Genomic DNA, 7600 nt, shown 5'->3' with positions numbered 1-7600 from the left:
TACATCAGTGAATGGTGTAGTAATATTTTTACAATATATTTTGTCTCTCCTCCTTCCAGGTGGAGGTGGAAGGGGAGGACTTCTCCCTGGAGCCCAGCGAGGGGATCCTGAACGTGGGTATGATGGTAGGGTACCTGGGCTCCATAGAGCTGGCCTCTACAGGAGCTAGTCTGGAGAGTGACAGTCTGCAGGCCATCAGAGGAAGCATGAGACGACTCAGGGCTGAACAGAAGATACACTCCCTGGTCCTCATGAAGGTACAGGGCGCTTTGGATTGATTGAATGGTTGGTGGGTTGGTTGGTTTATTGAATGGTTGGTTGGTTGGTTGGTTTATTGAATGGTTGGTGGGTTGGTTGGTTTATTGAATGGTTGGTGGGTTGGTTGGTTTATTGAATGGTTGGTTGGTTAGTTTATTGAATGGTTGGTGGGTTGGTTGGTTTATTGAATGGTTGGTGGGTTGGTTGGTTTATTGAATGGTTGGTGGGTTGGTTGGTTTATTGAATGGTTGGTGGGTTAGTTGGTTTATTGAATGGTTGGTGGGTTGGTTGGTTTATTGAATGGTTGGTGGGTTAGTTGGTTTATTGAATGGTTGGTGGGTTGGTTGGTTTATTGAATGGTTGGTGGGTTGGTTGGTTTATTGAATGGTTGGTGGGTTAGTTGGTTTATTGAATGGTTGGTGGGTTGGTTGGTTTATTGAATGGTTGGTGGGTTGGTTGGTTTATTGAATGGTTGGTTGGTTAGTTTATTGAATGGTTGGTTGGTTAGTTTATTGAATGGTTGGTGGGTTAGTTGGTTTATTGAATGGTTGGTTGGTTAGTTTATTGAATGGTTGGTGGGTTAGTTGGTTTATTGAATGGTTGGTTGGTTAGTTTATTGAATGGTTGGTGGGTTGGTTGGTTTATTGAATGGTTGGTTGGTTAGTTTATTGCTTAGCTGGTTAGTGGGTTGGTTGGTTTATTGAATGGTTGGTGGGTTGGTTGGTTTATTGAATGGTTGGTGGGTTGGTTGGTTTATTGAATGGTTGGTGGGTTAGTTGGTTTATTGAATGGTTGGTGGGTTAGTTGGTTTATTGAATGGTTGGTGGGTTGGTTGGTTTATTGAATGGTTGGTTGGGTTAGTTGGTTTATTGAATGGTTGGTTGGGTTGGTTGGTCATTGATTGAATGGTTGGTGGGTTAGTTGGTCTTGATTGAATGGTTGGTGGGTTGGTTGGTTTATTGAATGGTTGGTGGGTTAGTTGGTTTATTGAATGGTTGGTGGGTTAGTTTATTGAATGGTTGGTGGGTTAGTTGGTTTATTGAATGGTTGGTGGGTTAGTTTATTGAATGGTTGGTTGGTTGGGTTTATTGAATGGTTGGTGGGGTTAGTTGGTTTGATTGAATGGTTGGTTGGTTAGTTTATTGCTTGATGTTGGTTAGTTGGTTGGTTGGTTAGTTGGTTGGTTCATTGATTGAATGGTTGGTTGATTGGTTAGTTGGTTGGTTGGTTTGGGTTGGTTCATTGATTGAATGGTTGGTTGATTGGTTAGTTGGTTGGTTGGTTTGGGTTAGTTCATTGATTGAGTGGTTGGTTGGTTGGTTTGGGTTGGTTCATTGATTGAATGGTTGGTTGGTTTTTGGGTTGGTTCATTGATTGAATGGTTGGTTGGTTTGGGTTGGTTCATTGATTGAATGGTTGGTTGGTTGGTTGGTTTGGGTTGGTTCATTGATTGAATGGTTGGTTGGTTGGTTTGGGTTGGTTCATTGATTGAATGGCTGGTTGGTTTGGGTTGGTTCATTGAGATGTTTATATGTCATATCACTAAATTGTGCTCTAACCTGTGGGTGGGTCCTTGGGTCGTTGTTGCAAAAACAGACATTCTCTGTTTCCTTCGGGAAAGAAGGACAATAAAGTCCTTCTTCTTGGAATAGAGGACGGTGTGTTTCTAAAACAGAAGGGATTGTATCGTTTGTTATATGATGTTCTTCCCAGGTGATGCACGATTGTGTGCGGCTGTGCAGTGACAGGAGACAGGTCCTTGCTACCTACCCTGCCGAAAAGCTAGCCTTCAGCGCCTGTTGCCCCGACGACCGACGCTTCTTCGACTGGTCACCATGCAGGCCACCCATGACGACGAGCGTCACTATGGCAATGGTAACCGGGAGGAAGAGGGCGGGCTGAGGACTTCGTCACGTGTTCTGCAGACCCGGAACTCTGTCATCACTAGGGTTGGACAAAGGTCAAGAAGGAAGAAAAATAAACAAACTGTTTATTTGACCTCTGACCCCAGCTAATAATAACATCCATATTAAAAACGGACCGATTTTAACATTTACAAACTAGAAGTTATTTAAAATATTTTTGGGGGGGGTGGTGTCCTAGAGTCCTGGGCCCAGTTTCCCAAAAGCATCTTAAGGCTAAGTTTGTCGTTAGAACGTTCGTAGGGGAGCCAAGCTATTAAATCTCCCGAGATGTTTCCTAAAGCGTCTTAAGGCTAAGTTCATTCGTTAGAAAGTTCCTAGGAGCTTGCTATTAAATCTCCCGAGATGTTTCCCCAAAGCGTCTTTAAGGAACTAAGTTCGTTACAATTAGAACGTTCGTTAAGGGTTCGTCTAGAAAAGTTCGTTATTAAATCTCCCGAGATGTTTTCCCAAACCCCGTTGTGAACGTTGGGGAGCCGTTATTAAATCTCCCGAGATGCGTCAAACCCACTCCTAGCACCTGAAAACAGCCTCAGACGCCTACTCAGACCGGAACAGCTGGAGTGAGTAGCTAGAGGCTTTTTTTCCACCTTCATTTCATACACAGAAGACCTCCACTAAACATAAACACATAGTTTTATCAGTCTCTGCATGACCACTGATAAGTTCAGAAACGAAATTGACAAAAATACAAAGCTACATTCTTTTCCAATTGATACAAACAAACGACGTATAAAAGATATGCTTCAAATGAAAACTCAGATGACTGTATTAAAATATAAACACACTTTGTGCAAAAAGTCAACGCAGATAGTCCATGTAGTTATTGGGTTAACTATTTAACTAACTCTTTAGTGGTCTCAGGCCTTTGGGAAAAACTGTTGGTGTCCTGTTGGTTCCAGACTGGTGACGGTTCTGCTTGCCGTGGCGTGTAAAGAGAACAGCTTATGACTTGGGCAGCTGGAGTCTTTGACAATGTTTAGGGTTCCTTTCCTCTGACACCGCCTGGTATAGAGGTCCTGGATGGCCGGGAGTCGGCTCCATTGATTTTCTGATCTTAAGCATCACCATCTGTAGCGCCTTGCGGTCGGCTATAGGACTATTATAGTCATATTGAAATACATTTCACCTTCAATCAATTGACTTCTATTTTGCTACTTGTAGGCTACTGTCTGTAATTTGTCTCAATATATTTCATGATGTGTAGCCTAACATGTGTGCAATGATGTGCCAAATCTGTGATTTAATGCCTTTTTATTGGGTAAGCATTAGAATGAGACACCTCGATATTTACAGGCGTTGGTGGTAATATTTGTTTATATTTTTTATTTTTTATTTCACCTTTATTTAACCAGGTAGGCTTAACCAGGTAGGACTAGTTGAGAACACCTTTATTTAACCAGGTAGGCTAGTTGAGAACACTTTATTTAACTAGGTAGGTTGAAGGAGAACACCTTTATTTAACCAGGCCAGTTGAGAAATACCTTTATTTTTAACCAGGTAGGCCAGTTGAGAACACCTTGCTTAACTGTAGGCCAGTTGAGAACAATCTTATTTAACCAGGTAGGCTAGTTGAGAAGACTTATTAACCAGGTAGGCTAGTTGAGAACACCTTTATTTAATCCAGGTAGGCTAGCTGAGAATTAGACCTTTATCAATCAGGGTAGCTTCAGTTGAGAACACCATTTCAACTGTGGTAGGCTTAATGGAGAATCTTTATCAACTAGGTAGGCCAGTTGAGAACACCTTTATATTAACTAGGTGGTATTAGTTGAGAACACCTTTATTTAACCAGGTAGCTAGTTGAGAACACCTTTATTTAACCAAGGCAGGCTAGTTGAGAATACCTTATTTAACCAGGCAGGGCTAGTTGAGAACACCTTTATTTAACCAGGTAGGCTAGTTGAGAACACCTTTATTTAACCAGGTAGGCTAGTTGAGAACACCTTTATTTAACCAGGTAGGCTAGTTGAGAACACCTTTATTTAACCAGGTAGGCTAGTTGAGAACACCTTTATTTAACCAGGTAGGCTAGTTGAGAACACCTTTATTTAACCAGGTAGGCTAGTTGAGAACAAGTTCTCATTTGCAACTGCGACCTGGCCAAGATAAAGCATAGCAGTGTGAACAGACAACACAGAGTTACACATGGAGTAAACAATTAACATGTCAATATCTCTCTAAGAGCTGATCCGTCGTCAGTATTGTGAAATAATTATAATGTTAAGGTAAGATTTAAATGGAGAAAACTGATCCTATCAGTATCGACAAATGGTCTTACTGGTCCTGGAATTGTCCCAGTAGATAAAGAGGACTTACTGGTCCTGGAATGTTCCCAGTAGATAAAGAGGACTTACTGGAATGTTCCCAGTAGATAAAGAGGACTTACTGGTTCTGGAATGTTCCCAGTAGATAAAGAGGACTTACTGGTTCAGGAATGTTCCCAGTAGATAAAGAGGACTTACTGGTTCTGGAATGTTCCCAGTAGATAAATAGGACTTACTGGTTCTGGAATGTTCCCAGTAGATAAAGAGGTCTTACTGGTTCTGGAATGTTCCCAGTAGATAAAGAGGACTTACTGGTTCTGGAATGTTCCCAGTAGATAAAGAGGACTTACTGGTTCTGGAATGTTCCCAGTAGATAAAGAGGACTTACTGGTTCTGGAATGTTCCCAGTAGATAAAGAGGACTTACTGGTTCTGGAATGTTCCCAGTAGATAAAGAGGACTTACTGGTTCTGGAATGTTCCCAGTAGATAAAGAGGACTTACTGGTTCTGGAATGTTCCCAGTAGATAAAGAGAACTTACTGGTTCTGGAATGTTCCCAGTAGATAAAGAGGACTTACTGGTTCTGGAATGTTCCCAGTAGATAAAGAGGACATACTGGTTCTGGAATGTTCTGCAGATAAAGAGTGACCTCTACTGGGTTCTGGGAATGTTCCTGTGAAGATAATAAAGAGGTCTTCCTGGTTCTGGAATGTTCCCAGTAGATAAAGAGGACTTACTAATTCTGGAATGTCTTAGATAAAGAGAACTTACTGGTTCTGAATGTTCCCAGATAAAGAGGACATACTTGGTTCTGGAATGTTCTGTAGATAAAGAGGACCCTCTACTGGTTCTGAATGTTCTGCAGATAAAGAGTGGTCTTCTGTTCTGTGAATATAAATTCTAGATAAAGATAACTTAATGGTTCTGGAATGTTCCCAGTAGATAAAGAGTCTTTGGTTCCTGAGTCCTGAATGAATGCGAAGGGACTTGCCTAGTTCTGAGATAAAGAGGACTTCCTGGTTCTGGAATTTTCCCAGAGTAGATAAAGAGGACTTACTGGTTCTGGAATGTTCCCAGTAGATAAAGAGGACTTACTGGTTCTGGAATGTTCCCAAGTAGATAAAGAGGACTCATTGGTTCTGGAATGTTCTAGTAGATAAAGAGAACTTACTAGTTCTGGAATGTTCCACAGTAGTTAAAGAGGGATTCTACTGGATTCTGGAATGTTTCCCAGTAGATAGAGAGGACTATTACTGGTTCTGGAATGTTCCCCGTAGATAAAGAGAACTTACTGGTTCTGAATGTGTCTCAGTAGATAAAGAGAGTCTTCCTGGTTCTCTGGAATGGAATGTTCTAGTTCTAGATAAAGAGAACTTACTGGTTCTGGAATGTTCCTGTAGATAAAGAGAACTTACTGGTTCTGGGAATGTTCCTCAGTAGATAAAGATAACTTTGGTTCTGGAATGTTCCTCAGTAGATGGAATTACTGGTTCTGGAATGTTCCCAGTAGATAAAGAGAGACATACATTCCTGGAATGTTCCCATTAGATAAAGAGAATCCATTTTGGTTCTGGAATGTTCCATAGATAAAGAGAACTTACTGGTTCTGGAATGTTCCCAGTAGATAAAGAGAACTTACTGGTTCTGGAATGTTCCCAGTAGATAAAGAGAACTTACTGGTTCTGGAATGTTCCCAGTAGATAAAGAGAACTTACTGGTTTAAATTCTTCAACAACAAATAGGGGAGGAAAGAAATTCTAAATGAGATTCAGGAGTTGATTTCTTTTGATAACGACTCAGACTGTAAACTGAATATTAATGTCAACCGTAATTCACTACAATAGATAAAACCTACCATAAATATGCTAAAATACCATATTTTCAGAGGGGTTGGAATAACCAGTTGTAAATCTGTGTCCATTGGACAGTAAAGTAACCTCCTCCTTCCTCTAGGTCCATGTGGGTGTGGCCAGGAGGTTTGGGTTTGAGTGTACTCCTGATCCTGATACTGGAGGGTGTCTGGAGTTCCCCCCTACCTCCCAGCCTCTGCTCCAGTTTGTGTCTGTTCTCTACCGGGACATGGGGGAGAGCATCGAGGGGGTCCGGGCGCGGGCGTTCGTTGATCCGGACAACGACCCACAGCAGGTAGCGTTGTTTAGTTCTGTTTATCATCTGTTGTTCTTCGACCTTCAATCCACATGGATGTTGTTTTTCTTTTACTGTCTTGTTTAGTTTAGTAGAGCTTTGTTTGACAGAACTGTCATGTTCAAATGCCCACACTGGAGTGCCAGGTGGGCCAGTTTGCACTTTTGGGACTCTGCTATTGGTTTATTAAGCCAGACAAGCTCAACAAGGCACAGAGAAATGATTAGAAATATGTTTCAAGTATTTGAAATCCAGGTCTAAATGTTATTTATTCATCACTTTTCAATTATTATTATTGTTGTTGTTGTTATAATTGTTAATGTTATTGTTATTATTGTATTGGTTATTGTTGTATTGGTTATTATTGTATTGGTTATTATTGTATTGGTTATTATTGTATTGGTTATTATTGTATTGGTTATTATTGTATTGGTTATTATTGTATTGGTTATTATTGTATTGGTTATTATTGTTATTATTATTATTGTTATTGTTATTATTGTTATTGTTGTTATTGTTGTTGTTGTTATTATTATTATTGTTATTATTGTTATTATTGTTGTTGTTATTATTATTATTGTTATTATTATTATTATTATTATTGTTATTATTGTTGTTATTATTATTGTTATTGTTATTATTATTATTATTATTATTGTTATTATTGTTGTTGTTATTATTATTATTGTTATTATTATTATTGTTATTATTGTTGTTGTTATTATTATTATTGTTATTATTGTTGTTGTTATTATTATTATTATTATTATTATTATTATTATTGTTGTTATTATTATTATTGTTATTATTATTATTATTGTTGTTATTATTATTATTATTGTTATTATTATTATTGTTGTTATTATTGTTATTATTATTATTATTGTTATTATTATTATTATTATTATGTTATTATTATTATTGTTATTATTATTGTTATTATTATTATTGTTGTTATTGTTGTTATTATTATTATTATTATTATTATTGTTATTATTGTTGTTGTTA

The 7600-nt window shown here is 38.7% G+C and overlaps 1 pseudogene; it reads left to right on the top strand.

Annotated features, from left to right (window-relative positions):
* The first annotated feature begins 59 nt into the window (after nucleotides 1–59).
* Nucleotides 60–7600, top strand: part of LOC135566500 (regulator of G-protein signaling 12-like) — a 9129-nt pseudogene continuing 1588 nt past the window's right edge.

Source organism: Oncorhynchus nerka, unplaced genomic scaffold, assembly GCF_034236695.1.
Source record: "Oncorhynchus nerka isolate Pitt River unplaced genomic scaffold, Oner_Uvic_2.0 unplaced_scaffold_4668, whole genome shotgun sequence".
Lineage (NCBI taxonomy): Eukaryota > Metazoa > Chordata > Actinopteri > Salmoniformes > Salmonidae > Oncorhynchus > Oncorhynchus nerka.
Note: the sequence above shows the minus strand (reverse complement) of the source record. Positions and strands in the feature narration are given on the sequence as shown.